Source organism: Thunnus albacares, chromosome 1 (assembly GCF_914725855.1).
Source record: "Thunnus albacares chromosome 1, fThuAlb1.1, whole genome shotgun sequence".
In the NCBI taxonomy this organism is placed as follows: Eukaryota; Metazoa; Chordata; class Actinopteri; order Scombriformes; family Scombridae; genus Thunnus; species Thunnus albacares.
Window position 1 is genome coordinate 17,608,730 of NC_058106.1, and position 24,758 is coordinate 17,633,487.

The 24,758-nt window shown below is 38.7% G+C and overlaps 1 long non-coding RNA gene across 1 annotated transcript in view; it reads left to right on the forward strand.

Annotated features, from left to right (window-relative positions):
* LOC122979577 overlaps positions 1–21,914 on the forward strand; it is a 72,264-nt gene extending 50,350 nt beyond the window's left edge. Inside the window, exon 3 of the long non-coding RNA XR_006402879.1 lies at positions 21,168–21,914. This is a non-coding gene — a long non-coding RNA (uncharacterized LOC122979577). The remainder of the gene's footprint in view (positions 1–21,167) is intronic.
* The last annotated feature ends 2,844 nt before the right edge of the window (positions 21,915–24,758 follow it).

Genomic DNA, 24,758 nt, shown 5'->3' on the forward strand with positions numbered 1-24,758 from the left:
TTTTAGAGTAGGACGTGAGGCATCAAAATATTATTCAATGCTAATAACAGACCAGGGAGAGGCTTCAAAAAAGACCTGAGAGGTCGACCTGAATCAGACTTTTATCGATACGGAATGGAAAATGATTCTGCGTAACTCAAAAAAGATGGTGCACGATATTAGAATTCAATTAGTACAATTTAAAATAATTAATAGAGTATATTGGACACTGACAAGACTGCATGGAGTTAAACTTTGAGATAGCCTGACTTGCTGGAGATGTGGGGATGACCATGGTACACTTAGTCATTTCCTATGGGAATGTCCCAAAGTACAGACTTTATGGTGTGCTATTCATGAAAATATAAGGCAGATAATAGGCCAAGATATTCCTTACACACCTAGTCTATATGTTGAGGGGGATCCATCACCACTAAGAAACCTCCCTACGTCTTAAGCAGACTGGATTCACACAGCAGGAGGATCATTGTTAAAGAGGGGAAATCTTTTGATTTACCTCCAGCACATGTATAGTTCTCTCAGCTTGGAATGGTAGCAGATTAATAGATATAGTCTGAAATGGAACAGATACCCCCCCCCCCCCCCCCCCCCCCCCCTCTTTTTTAAAAAATATATTATTTAAGTTCTTCTCTCTGTTTGTACAATTGCCCATTGTTTAAGGTTGTTAGGTTGGTTAGGTTGTAACGCTAGAGCCACCAAGGGTCGCCATATACCTAAAACCGCCAATGGGTAAAATTTGCACCTGACTACCGCATTTCTAAGATTAAATTGTATTAAGGCATTGTCTTCACAAAGAAATGTCTAAAGTCACATTAGTTTGTTTAATCATCACCTGTGTTTTGGTCTTCTTGTTTTATAATCTTAAGTATCTTTAAGAACGTGAATCGCTTTGCATGGCCATCAGTATAGTTCAGTCAAAAATAACACCGAAAATGGGTAACAGAAGAAAATATTTGCACATTTGGATGGTGGGATATTATTATAAAATGACATTCATCACATAATTAGATAACCCATGTTATATAAATTACCAAAGTAGCCTAAATACCCTAAATAGACAATAATGAGCCTCAATAATAACAATAAACAACCACTTATGGGTGATTTAATGTCGCAACATAATTGACATTATGAAGTCAAGCACACAATTTCACCCAATCAGTTATTAATTTTATCATTTTAACAATGTGTGAATGAGAGAGCATCACTGAGAAACTTGAGGTAACGCTGTTTTTATTTATAAAATCATAACACAAATATATATTTCTGTTTTGGTGTTCCATTCATGAAAACAGAGTAAGGCAACAGGCAAATTAGACTAAAAAGCCTATAAACAATAAATGGAACATGGCAAAACAAAAATGAATGACTCATCAATGAAATAAAGTAGGTTTTACACACAATGAACATTTGTGAGTATGCTAAGTCATCTTGCCTGCACTTCAGGCACCTGGCGAAGGTTTTATTTTTGCTTGCATTGTGCCTTCACCATGCAAGTCTCCTCTGCTCTTTTTATAATCTAATTATGACTTGACATAGTTGTCAGATCACACACTCCAACGAACGCTGTTCCCTAGCAACTTACAATGTTTAAACATAAACTGTATGAAAATAAATGCCCTTCATATATGGGTAAATTTTACACAGTGAAGGTTATAGGTATAAACGCCTGTGTTTTAAATCTGGATTCACCTTCACTATTTTTAACAATAGGGGCTGCTACACAACATTATTTTAGGAAAAGTCAAAGACTGGGGGACATGAATATTATATTAAAACATAGTAATGTACAATTGAAAAACATGAGGCAGTTCTAGTGTTAATTGGGAGCATGTATTTTACTATAGGAAACTTACCTGGAACCATGAGATGCGAGTTATATTTTATAACTCAATATACTTTAATAAGTACCCCATACCAAAACACATGCACACAGCACAGCATTTATTACCATCTCTCAACACATATGCCTTTACCACCAGAAGAGAGCGAGAGAGAGAGAAATGCAGGGAGGAAGAAGGGGGAAAGAGAGAGAGGAGAGAGGCAGAGTGTCTGCAAAGTTTAATCTACAACATTTGATTTGGTTGTTTGAGCTTTATCTAAGTCACTGCACTGCAGTATCCAATCAAGTCTCAGTCAACATTCTAAGGGTGGCTTTTTATTATCTTAGATTATATGCATTTTTTACTTATTTATTTTGAAATTTTATGTACACGTGAGATTGGGGGATATAGAGAAAGACGGGAAGAGGAAGGAAAAGTGTGAGAAGAGAGGAAAGGAAAGAGTGTGGAACAAAGACAGAGAGAGGGGCAGCGTGGCTCATATGCGTAAACGAATTTCAGTCAGATGTGTGCCAATATGAGAACAATTCAGTCTGGATTTCACTGAGCATTAAAAGGTATTGGAGATCTTATAAATATCTTTGCTGTGCTTCATTGATTTTCATGAACTTTGTTACTAAGTGCTCTTTGCAATCTATTTTGTAATTTTAGAGAGGCACAAATAAAGGTCTTTGGAGCCACCAGTGAACCTTAGGAAGGTGGTACAGTATGGAGCATACATCATAGACAGTAAAATTCAGAAACACAGATTGAATATTGTGATCATTAATTAAGTGATCATATTACACCTTGATTTTACAACCCTGTCACTATGGTAAGAATGTTGATATAGGATAATTCGGCCCATGTCAGTTCGTTGGTCCATCTGTTTGTTGGTCGTTCCATCTCTTTGGTCACTAGCGCCACCTGCAAGTCAAAGTTTTCACTTACACTGTGAAATATCCCAACTTCTAATAGATTGGCTCAAAATTTTCCTGACTTTTCCTTTAGCGCCACCATGAGGTTTACATTTGTGGTTCTGAGTGAAATGTCTCAACAGCTATCAGATTCATCGCTGTATAATATGGTGCAGACATTCATTTCCCTCTCAGAATGAATGGTAATAACTTTGATGTACTGATTTTTAATCCGGGTCAAATTTTCAATTTGTGCAATACTTTGGTTTATGTCTAAATACCTGCAAAACCAATCGCATCATCCTCAGCTGTACTTTGTGTTTAGTGCTAAAATCTTGATGAGCAGAACATTAAAAGAGCAGAAAGCAGATGTATTTACCATCCACCAACAATGCATTTCTCTCATAGACAAGGAGTTAAGATCTGCTCAGAGAATCCTCCTGGACAAGCCCTGTCACATATGAACTGTCTGCCCTTTTCGTCTAACAGCTGAACTGGGCCATTGTGTGTTTGCTGTATTTTGACAATGGTGTGAGGGACAGGAGAAAACAGGATTGGGACTTACAAGGGAATTCATTTTCTAGTCATAATTGCTTGGCAACCCTTGGCCAAAATAAATTTGCAACTAGCATCTCATTCAGTACACACACATGCCAGTCAGTGTGATTATATTGTATTTAATGGGGTTTTTTTTTATGGATATCAAACTTCAAGCTTTTTTAGGCCAAGACAGCACATGGTTACCTCTGAGGCTGACCTGCTTTGGACAAAGGGTTTAATTTAGAAGGCTGTCATACTTCATGCACACGGGCCATTAGTCTAACCCAGCAGGGACTGCTGAAGGCCCCTTTCTAAATGTTTGATAATTAGCAGTGAGGATATGAAAGATGCACCAAGAAAACTACAGACCTAGTGTTTTGAAATTCTTTCCAGGAAATAGGGATTGTTATTGATTACATCATTAAAAAGTCCATGAAAAGAAGACGAGAGGTGAGAATTTCACTTTTTGTTTTTTTTTTGTGCCTATGGAGGCTTCATCATGTCTTGAAGTGAATGTCAACTCGCTGCATTGTAAGATTTGATTCACATGCTTCCAACCTGCTGTAAAGTTGTACTGTAACCCAACCACCATCACACACCCGACACTGCATGATAATTTCTTTCCATTCAGCTCAGTGATAACCTGTAAAAGGGTCAATACACCATCACAGCCCTTCTCACAAATGCATTGGAGCACTGCTCTTTTCCATATTGTGGAAACATACCTCTTATCTTCCCACTGAAAGCCACTTTGTATGACCTTGTGCTTCATTACACCGGTGACTTCTTGCCCATTGACTATCCGTTTCATATGAGAGTGTAAATTGCTTTCTAATAAATAGAAAAAGATCAGATAGGAACATGATTGTAGCAGGCTCCAAAGGAGGTTAAGGAGGTTAGTTAGCCGTGTCTCATATTGATCAGTATGATGGTGTATCGACCCATGTTAGATTATACTTTTTAATCTGCTTAAACTGTTTTCAGCTCCATTGTAACCCAGGTCTCCTCATCTGGTCTTACAAAACCTATTTTAGCTATGAGTGGCAGGAACAATGAGCACCAAAGATAATCATGGCTCAGTAAAAACACTCATGCTGAATATTTTGTCTTTAAGTGTCAGCGTGACACTGTGAAAACAATAAAAAATCTGAAAAACGTATTTAATCCTTTGTATTGAATCATACTTGTGTGTTGAATTTAGTTGATTTGGTGACACAATGGTATTTTTCGAAATTATCGTAATGCAGGTTCAGTGTCTAAAAGACAGATTGTTGGAGATTGTTGTTACTGTATCAGATTGTTGGATCCAACAGTGTTCCTAATGCATGCTTTTTGTGATTTCTAAACTTTTCATTTGCATTGCACATAGCACTTAAGTAATTAGCCAATTAATCGACCAGACAGTCAACCATAATTAATAGTAATTGATAATATATAATCAATTAATTATTTAAGTAATTTGTTAGGCAAAAGTGCCAAACATTTGCTGCTTCTCAAATGTAAGAATTTGCCGCTTTACTCTGTTTAATATCACTGTAAACTGATGTCACTGTATGCTGGGTTTTGGACTGTTGGTTGGACGAAACAAAATGTAATTTGAAAACATTACCTTGGGCTCTGGAAAATTGTGATAAGATTGTTGAATTAAATAAATTATTTATCCTAAAAATAGCTGACAGATTAATCAATAGTGACAATAATTGTTAGTTGAAGTCCTAATTGCAGTAAACAAGGAATAAATGAGCAAACTAAAGAATAAACAAAGGTACAGACACAGAGATGAAAACAGAGGCTAGAACACACAAAAGACTGTATGCACTTGATGTTGCCATACGCTGAAGTCACTGTGATTACTTTTCATCATCCAACCAGACAATGAAGCATTCACAAGGACAAAAATAAAATGAAACACACAAACTTAAAGTTAAGAGCTGTTGCGGTTTCGACTGCATAAACAGATTCAGATAATTCAGGCGTTCATTTTTATTGACTGCCAAAGGCACTATAAAAGCAATGTGAAGCAATACTTTTCAAGGGGCTATGTGGAGTTTATTAACCAAGAACACAGTTTTCTGAATAAAACATGATAAAATCACATTTTTACAAACCTGTTCACAGACAACTATAATATCCTTTGAAGTACCCAAGTGACTATATGCCTTCAGTCACTGTTTAGTGTTAAAGAGGACCTAACATGCACATTTCCAGATCTATATTTTTATTCTGGTGCTGTACTGGAATATCTTTTGCATGTTTTACAGTTCAAAAACTCTTTATTTATCTTATACTGGCCCTTTATGCAGCCCTTCAGCACCCCCCTACCCCCTCCCGATGAGCCCACTCTATTCTGATTGGTTAGCTCCTGGAAGCTGCCCCTTGGAAGACTTGTGCCTTCTCCAGAGGCTATGTAGGCCTCAACAAACAGTAGTAGTCTGATTTTGTTTCTTTTTCTTGTTCTTTACTTGAAATATAAACTTCTCAAATACACGTTGGTACATATTCAAGCCTGAATCCGATCCGAAATATGCACGTGGACAACATAGCAACAAAGACAACAGAATGGATGGCCATTTGTGACAATCTGACATCTGTTCGATAGAGAAGTAGAGAAACGATCAGAGCAGGTTGAACCCCTGGCTTCTGACTTAAAGGTGGCACTTTTACATACGTTCTCCTCAAGTTTTGGAACTTTGACTATGTTTAAAGCCGGGCTCAGACTAGAGGAGTTTTAAAATCCCAATTGATTTTGAAATTGTGTTACTTCACTCACATCTCTCTAATTGTGCTAAATCTATGCATACTAAATTAGTGTATTCTAAATCTCATGCATACACTACGAGATTTGAAAATAATGGCATATCACACACGACAGGATATTATTAAGATTATTGTGCTAGAGGGATCAATGCACCCTGATCTCATGTGACCTCATGGGGAAGCATATGTTCACAAAATGGTGACTGACATGGTGCAACAACTTGCTTTAGTAATGCTTTGCAGTGAGAAAAAACAAAAGCAGAAGGCAAAGCGACTCTGGATGAAAAAAATGGTTGGGGAGACGCGGTCAACACGGGTTGTCTGTTCTTCAGCAAGAACTGGAGGTAAGATTTTAACTGTCACTTTTAATATCTGTCAACTAGTATGCTAGCTAACGTTAGCCTCAAGGGCTATAATGTTTACTGTTGCTTGGCAACACCATCAGCTGCTCAGGGACTAACTTTGGTTTGTAACACTTCTGTCTCCTTGTAGACTTGTCTCTCTCATTGGCTATTGTGGTCCCACTCAGAAATTAGTGATGTAATCATCCAGATTTTAACTCCTAAATATCAAACATGTTAGAAATTATCAGGGCGGCCCAGATGAGTCTGCGAGCAATTCTGAAGGTTTAAGATTGGATCTGTAAAGCCTCACATTACCAGATAATCTGGGCTGAACATCAGTACCAACCAAGGTCCCAGACCAGATTTCTCCTCCGATTGTTGGGAAGGGTGAATCGGGGATAAATTATGTTGGGGTGGGTCAAAATTGCAGCATTAGCATTGAGTACAGGCATACACAGACTCTTAATTACTCCAGCAACCTGTAATACTGATATTATCTAAGTTGAAAGTATCATGACGGATATTTTGTTTTATGTTTTGGTGTCTCATCAACAAGTCTTCCAAAGGGTCAGCAGCACACTACCATAACCCTCTTTCCATCATCATTTTTCTTTATGTCCCTCTCTTGTCACTTCTCTTTCTCTCTGTGTCTCACTCTGTCAGTCATACACACATGCATGCACACGCACTCACACAAACACACACATCATTGGCTGCATTTCCTTATCTTCGAAAAACAAAGCCCGGGCCTGCACAGTTGTTATTAATTTTTTAGAAAGACTTCAAACAACTGATGTGTCTTAACTGTTAACATTTCATGCTGCATTCAGATGTTGTGTCACTTTTATATGAAGTTCATTTATGAAGTCTGTGTTCATTAAAGGAGGAGGCCTTTTGCTCCTTATTAGGAGATCCTCATTTGAAGGTTTTATTTATGACATCCACAGAAGAAGAGGAAGTTTGGTTCCCACAAAAATTTAAACATGAGCAACAGAAAGTCCATATAAAAAGACATCACTGTATGTTACCCGTGCTGACTAATGGGTGATCTAAAGGATTTGCTGTGCATGAACGTCACAGCAATGACAGTTTATCACCAGAAATTATACAAAAAGAGAAAAACATTCAGGGATTAGCTTAGGTAAATAAATTCCACTTCCATCATCAGGAGTAAGACGATGCGATGCTTGCTCAAGTCAGGCAGACATGCTGCAGGATTGGTAGACAGTTGATCAAAGAAACAGTCAGACAAGCATACAGATATTCTCTGTTCGATACAAATTGACGGTGTGTGCAACCTCTGTAGAGGGTCAATAGCTTTTCATGCATTGGAAATTAACTTCATTTAATGTGTGTGTGTGTGTGTGTTGAGGTGAGAGGTAGGTGGGTAGAGACCGTGAGAACACAGAGAGGTAAAAGGCGAGGCACCTGGGGGGGACAGAAAACCAGGCAGAGAGCAGATATTGAGGGAGACGGATGGAGAGAGACCTCAACAAATAGTTACAGATCAAGGCAATGTAGAGGAAGAATAAGAGATGGAGAGAAAATAAACATGCAAAAAAAGAGGATTATTGAAAAAGAGGGTGGAGGAGGAGAAGGAGGGACACAGAAACGAAGAGAGTGACAGAGATCAATAGAGAGAAGTGGGCAGTGTAGAGGAAGAGTAAGAGAGGCTGAGGAGATGAAAGGCTGTCTACTGATTTGTTCCCTAACTGGAGAATTGAAATTGATCCCAGAGACAAGTGTGTGTCCGTGTGTTTGTGTGTATGTGTATGTGTGTGTGTTGGTGCCTGTCATGTCAGGATATACAAGCATGTACTGTAGGTGCATGGCTGTGTATATCTGTACGAGCTGTGTAGTGTGTGTGTGTGTGTGTGTGTGTGTGTTCATGCAGGCATATTAAAGAGAGGCAGACACAGATCATCTGGGTGATCGACTAAAACAGGCAGAGACAGAACAGCACACACACATCTAAACTTTGGTTAGATACTATTTAATAAGGGTCAAATATTTTCAAATGGCTATTACTGCTGGGTCACATACTATTTGATTAAGTTTCATATACTGAAACCGCAGGGTCAAACATTTTAAACTCTGGCTGAACTTAATTTCCTCTAAAGCACATCCACAGGAAAGAAAAAGAACTTGATCTGTGTTGCCATCTGCATGTTGAAATCTATCCAATTCTTTCAGCACCGTTTTTCGAGTTGTGTATATTGATTATGTGTTTGTGTGTGCATGAGTGAGAGCATATCATAATCCGATATCCTAAATCATTATCACAAATAAAATCACAAATCATCCATCTTCTGCGGGCTTAAGTATTTTAATTCAGTGATGGTACAAATGCTTGGAGGACAAAAGAAAGTGGTAGGTGATGTGTTGAAATCATACCGGAGATTAGTGCTGGGCAATATGTCAATATTATATCTTAATGGTGATATGAGACTAGATATCCTCTTAGATTTTGAATATCGTAATATCGTGCTATGGCAAAAGTGTTGTATTTCCCTTGTTTTAAAGGCTGCATTACATGAAAGTGATGTAATTTTCTGAACTTCCCAGACTGTTCTATTATTTGCTTTTACTCACTTATCCGTTATATCCATATTACTGATGATTATTTATCAAAAATTTCATCGTGTATATATTTAGTGAAAGCACCAATAGTAATCCCTACAATATTGTTGCAATATCAATATCGAGGGGTTTGGTGAAAAATATTGTGATATTTGATTTTGTCCATTTCGCCCAGCCCTACTGGAGATATTCATGGGCATAAATTGCTTTCCACAACACAGAGCACCTGGTGTTTTCTGACGCCTGAATACTTTCGGAGGCAGATGTTTCTTTCACAAAGCGGATGATTGAGTGATTATACCATAGATCTACTCTCACACAACTGTGTTTGCTTTTCCTCATGAGTTTTGTAACAGTCTTATAAAAAACATGTAGGAGATGCTTTTTTTTTCATCTGTCAATAGTTCATGAGCTAGATGTTCTTATGCTGTTATACAGGCAAAGAAAATTATAATTATAAGCAGTTTACTTCCTGAGGACAAAACATGAGTTTTCATGTCAGGATTTAAAATTAAACAATTGCATTATGGTGGTTCATAGCAGCTGCAAGTGGGGGTTCTGAGGTACATTTGTATATTATATTTCATTACATCAACCCCCACCCCCCATCATTATGTAGTAGTTTTATTTTTACACAGACCCTCAAACAACTCCTCCAAATCAAATGACAAAATACGTTGTTGGTCCATGCACTCCAGAAGAAACACAGGTCTTCTGATCTGATGCACCTATTGGCAGGATGACATCTTTTGTCTGTGCCTTCCAAAACTGTTCTTCACTGTTGTAAAATAACTATCACTATTATTAATGTTTGGTTAGGTTTAGGCACACAATCCACTTGGTTAGGTTTAGCAAAAGATCATGGTTTGGGTTAAAAATAAATTCAGTGTTTTGTTGACTCATCCATCTCCCCTGACCTGAAGAGCTGGATATTAATCTCCCCTGTCAGTGTTACTGATGGCTTGTAAGCCATCATTTCCCAAGGGATTTCAGGATCCTTTCAGACCTGTACAAAACAGGAGTTGATCACAAGCCGTATCACCAGTGTCCTGTGTAGTGTTGTCACAATACCAAAATTGTGACTTCGATACGATACCTGCCTAAATATCTCAATACTGATACTGTAATGACACCACAGCAAATAAACATCAGAAAAAGTAATGGAACAATATATTAGATGTCAGAACATGGAACTTACAGCAAAATGATTTGTTTTTTCATTAATTAAAAAGAAAATATTTTGACAGTTTAAACTTTAAAAAGTTACTGTTAGTTTTATTTATTCAAAATGAATAAATAAAAATATATTTTGTCACAGCTGCTGAGCTATATAGCCATTGAACATGTTTTAGCAAAAAATTATTCTGTTGCAAGTGCTGAGCTTTATAGCAATGTTTAAAAAATGAAAATTGGTTCACATAGAAAGATTTTTGTCACAGAACGTGTATGTGAAAACTACATGTGTTTTCTATTTTTCTTTCTTATTCTCTCTCTAACCTATTACCCGAACAATTATTTGGCCACTTCAAGGTTTTTAGGTTCTTCGGTTCTTCAGGAAAACAAGCGTGCTCCTCAGTCATGCACTGCAACCCTGAAATTTTCTGGACATTACCCGGAACTGCAACATACTTTTTGCGTCATGCCTTCTGCACCCCTCACCTAAACCAAACAGAGTATTTCCTGTAGGTGAGAACGCCTCTGACACAGACGATCTCCTACTGTGTGCTGCATGTCTGAAAGGGCAACTCTGGGAAAATGTCCGGACCTGATTTTCTGGACATTGTCTGGAGTTCATATGTGAATACGGCTTAGGAATGCCGATAATGCCTGATGTGCTGAACACGCGCAGCCTCAAGCTGTCTGGCAAAATGTGCAAGAGTTGGCAGGGTGGCTGCATGGTTCTTTAGGTTAGTGGGTCTTCAGAAGCACTTATCTCTTGCATTTGTTTGTACAACAAGAATTCACTTGTAAGTTGGTCAGCATGGGATGTGGAATGACTCGTCCCCCCCTCAGCCCTACCAACCTCTCCTGACTCCTCCCTCTTTTCAAGCTTGATGGTGGACAGCAGGCTGATTTTCTTTTTTTGCCCCTCCTTGATCTTCCTGTTGCTGCCACTCTGCTGCTTGGACCTGCTTCTTTGGCTGTCATGGAGAGAGGTATTGCCTTCACCTTTTCCACCATGGTAACAAAAGTGTCCTTAAATCTTGGGTTGAGGAACCTCACAGTGTTAAGGACAGTGTCAGTGTCCAGCAGTCTGCTTTCATATCTTGCTCTGAAGTCTGTTCTTAATTTGTCTTTCATGTCACATGAAAGAGTCCTTTCTCCATCCTTCACTTTCAGACAGGAAAATATTTTCTATTTCAGAGGCAGCACAGAAGACAACGTGGGGTCCTTCTCTCCACTTAATGCATTTGTGAAGCTGCTTAGTGGGGCCAGGACATCTCTAACAATTTCTAGTGTTGCCATCTCTGAGCTTTTGCTAAGTTAGCTTCAAGGTCTTTCTGTTTCTCCTTTAAGCTCCTCATCATTTTGTTTGACCTGGAAAAGGCAGACAAGGTTTTCCAGAGCCTGGACAAGCATATTGAGACACAGTCCAGGCCTATAGCCTTGCCTACAGCCAAATGAAGGTTATGGCCAAAACATGGTATCCAGGTGTAGCTCTCAAATACCTTTTTGTTGTTAGAGGCATTGTCAGTGGTTATCCTGGCTATTTTTGACAGAAATGCCTGTCTAAAAAGGTATATCTTTTCCTGCTTTTATAAGAATCCACAGAATCAGCAGACCGTAAGGGTGCGGGCAGAGCATTCCATAGTTTAGGTGCTACGGCCTCAAAAGCTCGATCACCATGGGTCTTAAGGCGGGTGCATGGGACAGACAGCAAATTTAGCATATTTGACCGAAGAGAGCATGTGCAATGCTCTGTAAGTAAGAATGAGAATTTTTAACTGGATCCTATGCACAACAGGGAGCCAGTGAAGAGATTTAAGCATAGGGGTAATGTGAGACCGTCTATTTGACTTAGTGAGTTGTCTTGTGGCAGCATTCTGCATTGTCTGATGACAATCAAGAGGAGACATTCTAAGTGAGGAGAAAAGCGCGTTACGGTAGTCAATGGGAGATGGGATAAAGGTATGTATAAGCATCTCTAGTTCAGCAGTTGAAACTACAGATCTCAGTTTACTAATATTTCTTAAACCTGCAGTGTGGAATTTTACATATAAATGAACATCTGTTACATTCAAGCCCTTGCCAAATTAGTTCAGACAATGCTGATTAAGCCTATCACCGTCAGATAAATCTCTCTGTACTTCACCAGTTTATGGAGTTTTTAAATATCATGTTGGGCACGGCATTCCTGCACTGGCCGTTTGACCATTAATCGTGCGGCTCTTCTAGACTTTCCAAATGTTATCGGACCGAATGGATCAAATTCTGATAGTGAAACTGATAGAAGTCATTTTGCAGGGGTTGTGTGACACTCAAAACAACTTATCCACTGTTTTACAGCTGCAACAGTAGGTTACAGCCAGTGGTGTACTGGCCATCGGGCATACTGTGACAAATCCTGGTGGACTGTCAAAAAATACGTTTTTGGGCTGGTGGACCATCAAAACATATTGAAACTTATAATAAATATTGTGTCTCTCCAACACAGTAGTGATTTGATTGGCTGCAACCTTCTCTAAAATTTTCGACAAAAATGGGAGCTTAGATATAGGCCTATAGTTCTTGGACAAAGCAGACTCTCAGTTAGTTTTCTTTAATATGGGCTGGATAGTAGCATGCTTAAAATAGGAAGGGACACATCTTGATAACAAGGAAGAATTAACAATAGCTGATACAGCGGGCCAATAATTGGCAAAACTTTTGAAAATAGAGAAGATGGTATCATATCCAGAGGGTTAGAGGATAGCTTCATTTTCCTAATCAAATCTATTAGATCTTGTAAGCTGATAGGCTGGAAAGAGTCCAGAACAGTAGGAGATAGAAAGAGGCTAGAGTTGGATGGGCAAGTCCCAGGGTGAATACTGGACCTAATAGTCATTACCTTATCAACAAAGAAGGTAAGGAACTTACAATCATGGATAGAGAAACAAGGTAATGTAGAGAATGGTAGTGAAATAATGTTATTTATATATGTTGAATAAAATCTTAGGATTTCTTTTTAAAGAAGAAATTAAGTTAGCAAAGTAAGCAGTCTGGGCTTCCTTTACTAGTGCATTAAAAGAGTATCAGAGATCTTTGAGATATAGGCGATGCACTTCTTGCCTAGACAGCCAGGCAGTGGACAGTGTTGGTCATCCACGGAGAAGTGTTACAGGTAGCCCTAGTAACCGTCAAAGGTGCCACTTTATCCAGCAATGTGGAGCAATGCTCATAAGAAGACTGCACTAAAAACTCTACGTTGTTAAGATTAGTATTAATGTCACTGCAAATTGCACTAAGAACTGATCAACTGTACTGAGTAATGATGTGGGAACGCAAAGTTCATTTAGGACACAAAAGGTCAACATTTATAGAGAAATCAAAGAAAATATATTTATGATCACTGATCAGTAGGTCCTCACAACGGATATGATCAATATCTAGTCTCAGCATAAAAACGAGGTCTAAAGTATGACCATCCATGTGAGTGGCGCCGGAAACATGTTGCTTGAAATTAAAAGACTCGATAATATTAAGAAATTCAGTGGCTACACAGTTAGTTTCATCATTGATGTGCAGGTTAAAATCACTAACTAATAACACGTTGTCCAGCTTAATAATAGAAGTTAGTAAGTAGTTAGTAACTTCTATTACTAAGTAATAGTAAGTTAGTAATAGTAAGTTAGCTTAAAAGCGAAAGCCAGATCAAAATCTTATGTTGTAAAAAGTTTGCTTGTCACAAAATAAATCACACTTGTTTGACCTGTATGTGAGGGCATGTAATTATGTTATCTATCACATTTGGTAACCTGTCGCTCTTTGAACTCCTTGAACAGGTCGGCATGTCTGTGCGAGACACTTTGCCAAGTTGGTTGTGTCTGCGTGGGTTTGAAACATCTTTTACAGACAGGTTTTGTTGCGTCCGTGGGTTTGCCCTGACTGCCGGCTATGTAAGAGAACTAAAGCCATATTTTGCCCTGTGCGTCTGCTTTGTCAACAAGCTGTGGACATGGTATTGCAATACCTTTCTAGTATCGCTATACTGTGCAACACTAGTTTAGTGCATATATTTTAATCTCCAGATAATTTGTTTCCCATCTCATAGGGAACACAGGGATGCTGTTATTCTATTCACTCCTACCTTGTCTACTCTCTGTCCTCAGACAGAGAACTCTACTGAGGAAGGCTACAATAGAACACTCGAGACACCACTGTACGACAATGAATATTAGCAAACAAATGAAAAAGTACAGAATGTCTACTAAAAGACTACAGTATCTACAATTACATAACAATCAATTGACATAGTTTCTTTAATGAATACCTAAATCATACAGATCACATTAAGGTGAAACAAGTTCTTCAAACTACCTACCTACTACTAAAGTTCAGAAGCATTCACCTCTACATATTCCCTAGGACTTATTGATGATATAACTTGTATTATTAAGATCTAACAAACCTTGAAGGGCTGGAATTTCCAAAACTGTGGAAAGGTTTCTATCTTTGTCTCTGAAATGTATTTTTAATGTTTGCAGTTTTAAAGCAGCCAGGCATCTTTGTAGGGCATGTAAACAATTCTCTTCTTTAGAGAGCAGAGTTGGTTCGCCGTTATATTCTCTACTTTACTTTAGTTATTATTAAAGATATTTCTTGAATAAGTAAATAAGGGTGGTGCAGTGAGTGCGGTGAGTGCAGTGAGTGCCCTTCAACTAGTGAGAAATGGATTCAGAGTCAGGATTGGCTCCAGGCAGTGCTGGTCTGTAACTGAGCATGACCTCTGACCTCCATCTATTATTTTTGGAAACATTATGAAAGATCATTAACACTTTTTAATAGTTACTTAGACTGCTGTCTAAATTCCACTGTCAAGGTGTCACTTTTTAAGACCTTCCTCGCAATCACATTCATACAGCTAAGTTGCAGTTTTTATTAAGTTGCAAATACTTTTTTTAGGAAACGTGATGCCTCCAAATCATGTTTTTTAAACCAAAATAACAAGAAAATCTTTATATTCACATATCTGCAGACTGTTCACAACACCAAGTGTTCATTCTGAACGTATCTCAAAATGGTCACTGTCAACCTTTTCATTTGTTTTTCATATTTGCATGTGACAACTAAGGCATGAATAAAGTTTTTATGGTAATGTCAAGTGTTTTAGTAGCCTAAAAACCATGGGACTCAGGAAGCACTCTACGGTCTCCAACTTCTTCCTGGTACTTCTCTGTGGTATAGAAATGTTGCTCCTCCTGGAAGAGTGGAACACTGCAAGCAGGGGTGTGCCAGTAACAAGTTTTGATGCTACAATTATTGTAGGTAAAAATATCACAATAAATTACATTATCACATTAATCATTAGTTTTCTGAAATCCTACTATTGGTGCTAAAATATAGTTAAATTACACCATGATCACCTGGAATTTTATCCTTTGAACAGTGGTCTGTATATTGCAGCTTTGTTGGACTCATAAGAAATAAAATCAATCAAAAACAATTTAAACTGTAAACAAAAGTAGGTTGTTGACTGGAAATCACTTTAAATTCAGCTCAGCATCTGTGTCTCTTGTACACACCTGTCCATATTTTGAAAATTCATGAATTGATTGCAAGAGTGCAAGAACTTTGTAGTAAGTTTTATCTGTCGAGTGTTAACATTTAAATACATTTTTAAAAGGCAGAGAGTTTTGTTGGCTCAGACCGCTAGCGCTGATTGCTGCTACACAGCCTCTCCATATCACTACTAACAAACACCAGCAGAGCTGAAGCTGAACAGGAAGAACGTGATGTGTGCGATCTTGACGCAGGGAGTTTGTCAGTCAGGTAAAATGCAGCTCTCAGTCTCACTGAACATTACAACTAAACACTAAACTTGTTGTGTTTCAGTGGATTGACAGTTGATATTATTATAGAAAGTCATGTCCAGAGTAGCCAGAGCTGGACAGATAGGAGCCAAGTTCTCGGTGCTGTAGTTATTCTGCCTCTGTGTGACCAGTAGAAAGCTCTTTCCTTGTGGCTAAACAAAATCAAACTGTTAATGAAGACAGCAGTGCTGCTCTGTGTTCACAGTGTCCTCTGAAAACAGCGATAATCACGGTAATGGTGGCAGTGGAAAGGGTTGGTGGTATTGATACCGGCAAAATGTTTCACCATGGTAGGGGTGTGCAATGTAATGATATTAGATCGTGAATGATTAAAATGTCTCCACAATGTGCCTTTACAGAGAGATTGTTAGTATCGTGCTACAGTGCACATTGTATCAGTTCAGCTCTGTGATAGAGCACAGTCTGTTAGCAGGAGGCTAGTGGGTGACAGCACTGACATGGTGAGCACTTCGTACCACATCTCCAATCTGCTGGAGGAAATGACCTTCAGTGACAAGGATCTCAGATAAAAACGAGCTCACAGCAGAGCAAACTATCTGCACTGTTCACATCAGGAGCCAAAACTGATTTGATGATTTTGTGCTACGTAAACAGCAAGCTAGAGTGATGTCAGCTCTGGTGTACTGTGTTAGTGCCTTTTTTTTTAATGGTGCACATCCTGCTAGTTATCCGAAACAACACAGTAATGCCTCTATAAAACATCAACTGTTCGTTTTCAGCTGTGAAATTAGTTTGGTTGTAGTGTTTCACACTGCAATATCCATTTTAAACAAGGCCAAATAGACTGTTCCTACTGTTTAATGCAGCTTTGCAGACTTGCTCTTATTTATTTATGGAATTGTTTGTGTGTTAATGTAATGTTATGTGAGTCTTTCATGGGTGTATGTTTTTATAGTGTTTGTGAGCCCCTAACCTAGACAATAAAGTTTTATGAATCTTGAATTTTGAGTACTGTTCAGTGACTTGCAAAATAGTCTTAAAAACCAACAAGGAAAAGAATTGTTTTAAGATCGTGGATTGTGATCCTGCCTGAAAAAAATTGTGATATGATATTTTTGCCTTATTGCCCACACCTACACCATGGTATATAGTAAAAAGGCATACTGGCACATCTTTAATTGCAAGTGAACATAATCTAGGAAGTTATTAAGTGTTATGTTTCTTAACATGCTGATTTGGGAAAGCAACTTATTACTATTTAATCATTTTGTAGGAGACATGGTTGCCATTTTAATATAAAAGATGCACCAGAAAAGGACCAGATTTATTAAAGGAGTTCTTTGATGAAGGTTAATATGAAAATCGTGTTTATTGTGATCTTCATTAGTTATTCCCTTGGTAACAACTACTCTTTGTGGAGTCCATATCAAGTCATATTAAGTTCTGTCTTTCTTTCCTTTCTTGCTTTATCTCCACACAATCATCTTCCTTGCTTAAACATAGATTTCTATATATCAGTTTACCTTTTCTATTTCTCTAACTACCCTTTTCTATATATTCTGTCCCCTTGTGTCTTTAACTTCATTTCTGACTTATACCTGTTTCTCTCTCTCTCTCTCTCTCTCTCTCTCTGTCTGAAAGAAAAGAGTGAGAGAAAGTTATTCTCATTCAGCACAGCAATTCACAGTGCAATCACAGGGAATATGCAATTAACGGGGAAAGCCTTCAGTCAATAGCACGTTCTGTGTACTCATACACCTCGTCTATCCTCTTCTCTTCCCTTGCTTGCTCGCTCCCCCTCCTCCAGCTCCTTCCCTCCATTCCTCCATCGTCCTCTTCTCTTTTGTCAAGTACTTTCTCTACTCTCCTCCTCCACGTTTAAACCCAGATCATCATGGAAATAGCTCCTTGCTCCTTCTCCTTCCCTCCTCGTCTTGTAAATAATTTCTCATTTAACCACATCTCATCAACCCTTACCATCATCATTACCACCCCCCCCACACTCCCCTGCATCCCTTTCCACTTTTCCTCTTTACAGTACCTCTCTCCTTCCCACCAGCCCTCACGCTCACACAGCTTTCATCATTATCATCACCACCTCCTCCCAATCTGTTTACCCTTTCCACCCCCTTCTCCCTTTCCGCCTCACTCCCTCCCGTAGCAACTCAGTGGCATCCTAATTCGCAAGTTCCTCTCCCGTCCTACTCTCCTGCTTTTCTACACCTATTTTTTTCTACACCCCTATTTTCTCCCCAGTGTTGGTGCAAATGGCTCAGAATGAGAAAATGTGCCAATGTCCCTTCAAACAACTCTCCGGATGCTGCCACGGTCTCCCATTCATTATCAATGGAGCCAGTTCAGGGTGTGTCTCTTGCCAACATCATGGAGAGAGAGTTGTCTCTTTGGTTGCTAGCTTTGGGAGGGACTTGTATATGTTCACAAACTTGGCGTTTATTCCTCTCCTCCTCTTCTTTGTATATGCTTTGTTCTACACCTCACTGTTTCCCCACTTCTCCTTCTCTGACCTATTTCATAATCTGCACCTCATCTGAGCCATTATGCTTCACCTTCTCCATCCTCCAATCCTCTCATTCTCTCAATTATGTTTCCCTTTATCCTTATAGATTGTTTCTCCCTTTCATTAACTATTTTTTATCTTCCTTCCTGGCAACCAATCATATCTCATATTGCATGTATGTTTTATTTAAGTGAATTCGCATTGAGTGACATTACAGTTTTGATTGATTTAGCAGGTCAGGATACATGCAAACTGCATACCAAGCCATCATATTCGCCCAGTTAAATGTAGAACATGAAATATTAGAACATTCAAATCTCATAAACTACACCTACAGGGCAACAATAATTCAACTGCAAGTGTCAGAAAAGGACCAGAACTTCAAACCTGGCTGTAATTCCTTCCTTCAGCTAATTAAGGAGTTTATGTGGGATTTAAAATCAACAGGTGTCTCCAAGGTTGATAAGTCACCATGGACTCATTTTATTGCTGGAGAGAAGAAAAAGTAAAAGAGACAGAGAGCTGAAGTTTTAATCAGGAAGCCAGATGTTTTTGTTGAGAACTTTCTGGAACCACAGGGGACTTCTTTTTCCATTCTCCTCATCTTCTTCACATATCTTTTCCTCCCTCTTCTCTTTTTCTTTCCTCTTTAATTTCTCCTCCTCCTCCTCCTTCCCTCTACCCTCACCATCCCTTGTCATGTACATCTCTGTCTCTCCAGCTTCCATCATTTCTTTTTAATGTCTCAATGTGAAATCCTAGTTCAATCCTTGTCACAATGATCTTTGTCTCAAATTCAGTCTCTATCTATTTATTTTCCCAACTCTTTTTGTCTGTTTTTGTCTTGTTGCCTCCCTGTCTCCTATATTATCTCCCCTTTTCTGTCATTTTCTCTAAAAGGCATCATGTTTGGCTTTCAGCTGTCTTGAAAAACAGGTGTGTTCTTTATTAGCTCACATCGAGGCACACGCGCACACACAAATATACACACCACAGAAAACAATTCACCTCCAGAGGCCTTGTGTTTGTATGGGAAGACACAAGAAGACATCTTGGGTATGGTCCAGCACAGCAAAGTAGTTCAACATTCTGTTCTCATATGAATGAGGCGTCTTAAAAGTTTTTCTGTCAAGTTGAATAAATATGTGTCTTACCTTGAGACCTGCGCTCATTAAAATGTGCTGGTTTTCTTGACCTGTGGGGACTCAAGTTGATTCAATTAAGGCTCTCCTCCATTGACCCTGACTCAGTGAGAAATACTGGAGCTAACTTCTCCTCGGGATTCAAACACAGTAAAAAAAGATTTTTGAACCTGGGACCCAGGCCTATAATAGCGCTTTTGTCATTTGGCTACTAATCGTGAACAGATCTTACAGTGCAACCTGTAGTTGAACCCAGAGTTCATTACGATTGGGTGCTGTTGACAACAGTCCTGTTGAACTGTAAAATCTCTGACATGGTTTAGCTATTGCTCTTTTTCATTTTAAACAATAGTGAATTCTTCAGTCAGGCATCTAGGTTTCTGGCAGGTAAACTAAATGAAATGAAGATGCCATGACAATCACCATAATGGTACAAGGAAGGGTAACATAACATATTTATGGAAAACTATTTTGATGATTGAATTTCATTTTAGTCAAAATCCAGAATAATTTTAGTCATTTTTAAACCAAATTTCCAAACATTTGTTGGTTACAGCTTCTTAAACATGAGGATTTGCAGCCTTACTCTGTTTTTTATTGTTATTTGTTGAATATTTTTAGATTTTGAACATTTGGTCAGAAAAAACAAGACATTTGAAGATGTAACCTTGGACAGGTAGCTTGTACTATTTTCCTACATTCAATAGACTAAACAATCAAAAGTCAAGAAAATAATCATCTGACTTATTGATAATAAAAATAGTTTTAGTTACAGCCCTGCAGTATAGTATTCATACTCCCTAACAAGCACTAAGCAGTGAAAGGAATATCAGTATTGTTTGCTGATTGGTAAAAGCTAGCAGCGAGGATAGCTGTTAGCTGCCAAGAATTAAAGCTGGAAGCATGGAAGTGTTGAAGAAAAAGGTAGGTATAATGGTTCATATGACCGTTTAAAAACACAGTAGACAATGTGGACTAACACTGAGGTAATGCATTGCTTTGCCAATTACTCACTAAATGCAGTAATTGATTACTGTGGTCACTGCAGACCTCTAAATTGGTGATTTGAAGTGACATTAAGAGTGTGCACTCTGGAGGACTACAGGGTGTTGAAGGGCAATGGAACATGGGACCATAAATAATAGATACAGTATAAATTTTTTCTGAGCTGTTGTCAGAGGGTGATTACAACAGTCTCAGAAAAACTCAGCTGCCCTGCCTTTGTTTCTCTGTTTGAATAAAGATCGCCAAGAGTACTGTTTGCGTTCCTTCTATTATTTGCTTGATGAAATTGAGCACTTCTACTAAGAAAGCTAATATTTCTACCACTGACTTAGGCAGCATGACATAGATGAAAAGACGACCACTAAAGATAAAAATTACATTGAATAGTGGCATTGGTGCAGGAGCTGGTGTTTTCTTTTTAGTGAGAATGATAAAAGTAAAGACATTTATTGTCTAACTTCAGTACTTCTACTAACTGTTAAATACAATTTACTGTTTTTCAACTGGCAAAATACCTTAATTGTTGAAATGTAATGCTTTGCTGTTTATTCTGACTACTCTGTTCCAATGCAGACGACACAAAGCAAGGAATTGTGGGATATGTTGGCATCATCGACTCATCCTCAGTTACCCCGCGCATCCTCCAGTAGCTCTAAACAGATGTTGGGCCGAGTGCCGAATGTGGCTCCTGCTGTTGCTCAGAGACTTTGAAAATCCATTTGAAGCAGAGCACTGTTACGCTAAAAGTTGAAATATTTTAACTTCCAGCCATCTGTATTCTGAGCTTGAAAACATGCTAAACTTTAAAGCTGTCGGGGACACACAACAGCTTCTTTTCCACTGAAGAGGAGAAGAGAAGAAAACAGAGGTCTCCAGTGGAAATGCAACCTCTGTCCTTCTGGGAGATTTGAAGGAAACAATTGTCAGGAAAAAAACATTGCTGGTGCCTTCGACTGATGATTGCTAACCCTTGACATTATAGGCCATAATTAACCACTTATGTGACCATTACCAGAGTGTTAGTGTTACATACCTAATACACTATTGATCACAAGACAGTTACGAGACAATCTGTTACTTAATTAGTTTTCAAATTGGTCCTCTGTAATTATGAGTCTTTGAAATAATTGGAGTGAGGGCCTGCAGTCTTTAAAAATAAACCTGTAACCCATATTTACTGCTGTCAGGAGTTGAATAAAGGTTTTACTTTTAGCAATGAATGTAAGTCTTGCTTTGTGTAACCTTCAGGTACAAGAATGTTCTCTTTTTAAAAAGATGAATATATGGTGAAAAAATGGGCACAGCTCATATGAAAAAGTTGCAAACACCATTATCAAAGTCACCAATCTTTTTTTTTCCTTATAAGAATCATTAAAGAAGCATACAGTTTCGGTTCTGGGTGTACTTTCAGTTTTCGCATAATGAGGTCAAAAACAAAACAAACAAATATATCTGCAGTGGTAGGCAATATTTTCTTTAAAAAAAACAACTTTTGTTTTCAATTAATGTCAGTGCAGACACTGGTTTGCAATTTATTTATCCTCCACACTCTGCTGTAAGGCAGCTCCTTGCAAGAAAGGGTGAATGAGAGCACCTCCTTTTCCACTCTTGTGTATTCAGAATAAAGTAGAAAACATCAATACCTCTGATGATTTCATTAGTTCTCAGTGCATATACAGTATTTATCAAAGGGAACTGTTTAGGGTTTCCTTGGTTAATGACTTTATATTTGTCCAACACCTACAGCAATACAGAGTTAGATGTCTACATTGTCATTGTTCCAGCTGATATTATAGCATTATACTATTCTTGGCTGCACTTCATGTCTAACTGCATTACTGCTGTTCCCATAATTACTGCAAAGACCATCCTCAAGGGTGTTATGACTCTTATTCGGTGAAACTGCACTTTTACACTTCTGAAGAGATGTTCTTCAGAGTACTACATACATCAGAGCCAGCCCCAAGCTACAGTACAAACCTAGATGGCTTCTGAGCAACCACATGATCGCTGTGTGCTGTGCTGGTGATTTTTGCCATGGATGTGAATGGCAAAAGGAAAAACGAGAGATCACTGTAGCTCGGGCCACAGAAGATCAACTCTGCCACATTTAGCTCAGTTCATGCTCATATGGCAGTGTTTCAACAACAGGGTGAAAGATCTCAGATTCAAATTTGTTTATGCAGTTACGCCTTTGGACTGTGGAGGATGCACATCACTGACTCTACCGAGAAATAACGGTTCATTGTATAGTATTCTGATTCATTCTCCACTGATTCAAGGTCAGCAGTGTGGAATTAAACTTCAGCTTCCACTATCGCTATTTCCCTTTTTTTCCCTTTCCCTCCTCTCTCTGTTGTCTTTCTCCTGCAGTCTATATATGACCAGTAGATGGCAGCATTACTACACTGAGCTATAGAAAGGAGCTGTCCATGGTGCTGAATAAACGCTCTCTCTTAGTATCTGGCTGGCTTATAGACTTGCTGTTTGATTGGATGACTAATGTTTTTTAGCAATGTTACATCTATCTATCTATCTATCTATCTATCTATCTATCTATCTATCTATCTATCTATCTATCTATCTGTCTTTCTCTGTCTTTTATAAATGCTTATCTATCTACAATATATCTCCATATATCCATCTATCTGTGTGTCTCCCAGCCTGCCTGCCTGTCTGTCTGTTGAAGAGCAGCAGCAGATGTGTGTTGTGTCAAACGACCCTCTTGTCTGGGTTGAAAACGACGAGTCTTTTTAGGAGCGTATGCTGTTATGAAGACTCCCACCAGAACATGTAAAAAATGTTTTTTTTATAAATATATATAAAATGACTAAACTAGCCCAATGCACAGAGAGCTACCAGCTTGATGGATGACTCACAGTAATGCTGTGAAATGGCTCAACCCACACACACACACACACACACACACACACACACACACTGCCACTCACTGAAACACACACGACACACACTCATACTAACACATGCAGCACGACACCCAGGCACACACATACTGTATAAACCCATGTGACACACACACACACACACATTGACACACACAGGCTTCGATATCAAAGTGGAGATGGTTAACTGTTCGTACAAGGAGGATGAAAGTTGCCAAGTGGAACAAAATCAGTGTGGGTTAACATGGTGGGAGATTAGCAACAAATCTATTATGAAAAACTATAAGCAAAAACAAGCTGCTGTAGCCTATAAATCCTGTAACATGTGGTCTAAGGACCCAAGGGGCTATTAAGGGGTCTGAAGCAATATGAGGATTAACTCAAATTCTGTGTTTTTCATCTCATACTGTAGCAGCTAACAGCACGAGTGTATTCTTATTATTCCAATTTATAAATGCGGATCTGTTTAGTAAAAAAAAAATCTTCCCCAGGAGATTAATTTGTTGGCCTCGACCAAGAATTAGTTTAAGATGGAATACCACAAATTGCAGCTCAAAATCCCTTAAAACAGTGACAATTTCAAAATATAAAATGTTTTTTTTTTTGTACAGCACATTCCATATGCTTTGTTTTTGTGGAAATGATTTGAAAAAGTACTTTAAACATCCGTTAAGCTAAAGAAAAAGGTGCAGTGTGTTTGCCTGATTGGCCTCTGTAACCGCCAAGATTGCAACAAGTGGTAGCTTTTAATCTAAACTCGGAAAAGAAATTCCCACAGACCTATGGGGGATGTCACAAAAGCTTTGCCCGTTTTCACAGTCTGGGCGCCCACTCACTCACCAGCTTATTTGCCGTTCCTTCTTTTCATGATGTGGAAGTGTCGGGTGGCACCTGCTGTGAAATATTGTAATGGCCCAATTTGGAGTGACATGTGTAATTTGCATTTGCCTCTAAATGTTGCCGCTGCCGGTCGTCTCTGTGGCTCAGTGGGCTAAGTCTCCACGTCGAGTTTGTAGCGTTGTAATCTTGTTAGCGTGATCCTCTGCACATGCCACCAGGGACCCGGGGATCAATAACTGGCTCGTGGCTCCATTTGGGGTACGCACACACATACACACACACACTGGGATTGAAAATCAGAGTGGTGTTTATATGGCACTGAGATTGATTGGCAAGAGGTACTGAGTATGAGGACTTTTTTTTTTTTTTTGTTTAACATCATGTGACCTCAAATCAAATAGTCTAAAAATGTGCTTGGAAG